Here is a 4,072-nt window from a genome sequence, read left to right as displayed (position 1 = left end):
GTTGGGATAAAAAATGATGAACTGAATAATTTGTTTAAAACCTTAGAAGGTGATAAGGACTTGAATAGTCCAAGAGAATTATCACCTGAAGCTGAGAAAGAACTGGCCTTGGTAGAAAAGAAAGTACATGAAGGGCACGTAGATCGTATTGATCCAAAGTTGGATTGCATTTTGGTTATTTTACCTTCTAGGCATTCCCCAACAGGAATATTAATGCAAAGGGAAGATATTATATTGGAATGGATATTTTTACCAAATAAACCAAATAAAAAATTAAAAACTTATGTGGAAAAAATCTTTGACTTGATTTGGAAAGGAAAATTGAGACTTTGTCAATTAGCAGGAATAGACCCAGCAGAAATTGTCGTACCATTAACTAAGGAGGACATTGAAAAATTATGGATAGAAAATGAAGCTTGGCAAAAAGCTTGTAGTAATTTTTTGGGAGAAATTAACAGCAAATATCCCAAAAGCAATAGAATTGATCTTATAAAGAGAGCTGATTGGGCCGGGCGGTGGTGGCGCACGCCTTTAATCCCAGCACTCGGGAGGCAGAGCCAGGCGGATCTCTGTGAGTTCGAGGCCAGCCTGGGCTACCAAGTGAGTCCCAGGAAAGGCGCAAAGCTACACAGAGAAACCCTGTCTCAAAAAAAAAAAAAAAAAAAAAAAAAAAAAAAAGAGAGCTGATTGGATCTTGCCTTGAATTGTGAGGAAAAAACCCATATCTGGAGTTCATACATTTTATACAGATGCCAACAAAGAAGGAAAGGCAGGTTACAAATCAGAAAATTTAAGTAAAGTGGTTCAAAGTCCTTATAATTCAGTTCAAAAATCAGAATTGTATGCTATTCTGTTGGTATTAATGGATTTTTTAGAACCTCTCAATATAGTAACTGACTCTCAGTATGCTGAAAGAGTAGTATTACATATTGAGACTGCAGAATTTATCCACGATGCTTCAGAATTAACTTCATTATTTATTCAATTACAAGATACAATCAGAAAAAGGAGTCATCCTTTATATATCCGATCCCATACTGGTCTGCCAGGCCCTCTAGCACAAGGCAATGATGAGATTGATAAATTATTGATAGGAAATGTGGTGGAGGCCTCAGAATTTCATAAAAAAAACCATCATGTCAATAGTAAAGATTTAAAAAAGGATTTTTCCATAACCTGGCAACAAGCCAAAGAAATAGTAAAGAAATGTCCTACTTGTTCCTTCTACAATCAAACACCATTACCAGCAGGATGTAACCCAAAGGGTACTCAGAGGAATGAAATCTGGCAGATGGACATGTTTCACTTTGCAGAATTTGGAAAATTGAAATATGTACATCACACTATCGATACTTATTCAGGATTTCAATGGGCAACTGCTTTGAGTTCTGAAAAAGCTGATTCTGTAATCACTCATTTGCTAGAAGTTATGGCCATTATGGGTATACCTGCACAAATCAAAACTGATAATGCTCCATCATATGTCTCTGTTAAAATGAAACAGTTTTTTGCTTATTATAATATAAACTATGTTACAGGTATACCACATAATCCTACAGGTCAAGCAGTTATAGAAAGATCAAACAGAACTCTAAAGGATATGCTAAATAAACAAAAAGGAGTAGCAAAAACCCCCAGAAATAGACTACATAATGCTCTATTAACTTTGAATTTTCTCAATGCCAATGAGAAAGGAACAACAGCTGCAGAGAGACATTGGATAATAGAAAAAACTACAGAATTAAATCAACCTATATACTTTAAGGATGTGTTGACCTCAGAATGGAAACCAGGATATGTGTTACATTGGGGACGAGGTTTTGCTTTTGTTTCTAAAGGAGAAGATAAGCTGTGGGTACCATCAAAATTGATAAAGGTTCGATTTGAACAAGAGAGACCTCTTAATTAGAGGAGGTGATAGTTCATCAACTACCGTAAACATCCAATTTAAACTAACTTACACCAGTAACACATGCCTTTTCATTTAATCAGATAACTTGTCAAAAAGGAACATCCCCAAAAAACCTTGGGGAAAGGTTTTTGTTTTTGTTTTTTAGGAGAATGAAGGTTAAGGAATTTGAAGAACACTGTACAAATGAGACAACTGAAGAAAAGGGACAAATCGTCTATCCTAAGAAACAGAGTGAAATGGCGTATGGGTATGTTATCTAAAAGAATTTTATGTCTTCCTAAATGTTTGTTTCTGTTTTTCTTTAAAGATTTAACACTATTGGTCTTCTAATAGTCCCAGTTCAATTAAAATTTAAAGCTGAGTTTGGAGTTGGAAAATGGCTCTCTCCTTCTTTAAACTCAAGCATGTTGTTAAAAGGAAAATGCAGACTCCCTGTATCATGCCAGAAGAAAAGAGCCATCTTCTGCTATGGGACAGGAGAAATTCCAAATTAATTAAGGGACTATTCTATTACTAATCTCAACTCTTTGATTCTATTCTGATTCTTTAAACTTTTCTTAAAGTATAAATTTTATATCAAAATTTACAAGATTAATATATATATATATATATATACATTTTAAACTTTGTTAAGATATAAATGGTCATATAGAGTACTAACTAATTCTAAAAAGTTGCATATATAGTCTTTGTGTTTGAGTCTCTTTTCAGTTTTTTGCAGGAAATCATGGTCAGGCCTAACATCAACTGAAGTCTCCAGGAAGAAGATGGGGCCCCACAACAACAACAATTCCACGTGGACAATAATAATATCACTAAGCTGACAAACATCATCTACAGATCAGCTTTGAACTACAAGGTGCTCATAGCAATTTTGAGATGACTAGCTGAAAGGATCCAGTCTCAAAGACTACTTGAATAAGGACTTGAGATAAACCCTGAACTTTGGCATTATACACAGACTGGATAACGACGGATATAGTTACCTTTCCTAGAATTTGACAATTAACCTAAAATTTTTCTTTTCAGGATAAAGATACCTTCGCCCATACCCAGCAGGAAGCAATTTCAAGAATACAACGCCCACATTCCTAAAGAGGTGGTGTGGAACGGGTGGTTTTTTGGGTCTTTTAATGGGTTTTGGGTCTGGGATAATTTTCATTGATTGGGGGGTTGGTTACAAGTTGTTGTCAAGGGTTAGGAAAAAGGCTAAGCAAAGGAGATTAGATTTAAGGTTCTTGTTTAAAAAAAAGAGAAAGAAAGAAGAAGAAAAAGACAATTACTAGTTTTAAATACTTTACATTGGATTGGATTGTTTTATATTGTATACAAATTATATATATTGAAATTGATATTGTTAGAAAATGCTTTATGCATATTTCTAATTGTACCATTCATGTAACAATGTAATGCAATTTTCTGATCCTTGAATGTTATTATTACCAACTATTAGGATATAAAGAAATGAAGGTTAGTAGTTAGACATTACAATAGAACTTGTAGTCATATGTTTTAAAAATTGAGCAGATATATTTTAGACAGGTCATCTTCAAATCCTTCAGAGATCTACAGAATATGGCATTTAAAATGTTTTAATAACTTAGAAAATTTTTCTTTTTTGAGATATGTTGGCTCCTGGCAGTACCAATCTACTTCAGAGAAAATATGGATATTGAAGAAACTGCGTATGGAGTTAACTTTCATTGTGGCAAAAGTTAGCCACTGGACAACAAAGTATCCTCAAATCAACTGCTGACAAAATGGACAGACAGGACATGAAACAAAGGACTACTGATTCTTGCCAAAACAAGTGTGGTTATGGCTTTATCAAAAGGCATCTTCTGAGGCCAGGACAATATGGCACCATCCCTGAAGTGGCCTTCTCAATTTGGAAAAGGTACAGTGCCCTTTTCTTTGAAGGCAGCTGAACAGGCAGTGGGCCGATGGCCTCTGATGTGCAATGGAACAGCAGCTGAAACAGTTATTCTTGAAGAGTAAGTAAGCTCACGCCTCTCAATAGTAGACTGGCATTTGATAGAGTGATGTGGAGAAGAACGGGATGCTGAGATGAAGCTATATATACACAGCCAAGAAGAATGGACAGCTGAATTAAAAAACCATCAACATTTTCCAGAATTTAAAATCCTGAATCATAACATG

Source organism: Peromyscus californicus, unplaced genomic scaffold (assembly GCF_007827085.1).
Source record: "Peromyscus californicus insignis strain IS unplaced genomic scaffold, ASM782708v3 Scaffold_12__1_contigs__length_115047231, whole genome shotgun sequence".
Taxonomy (NCBI): domain Eukaryota; kingdom Metazoa; phylum Chordata; class Mammalia; order Rodentia; family Cricetidae; genus Peromyscus; species Peromyscus californicus.
Note: the sequence above shows the minus strand (reverse complement) of the source record.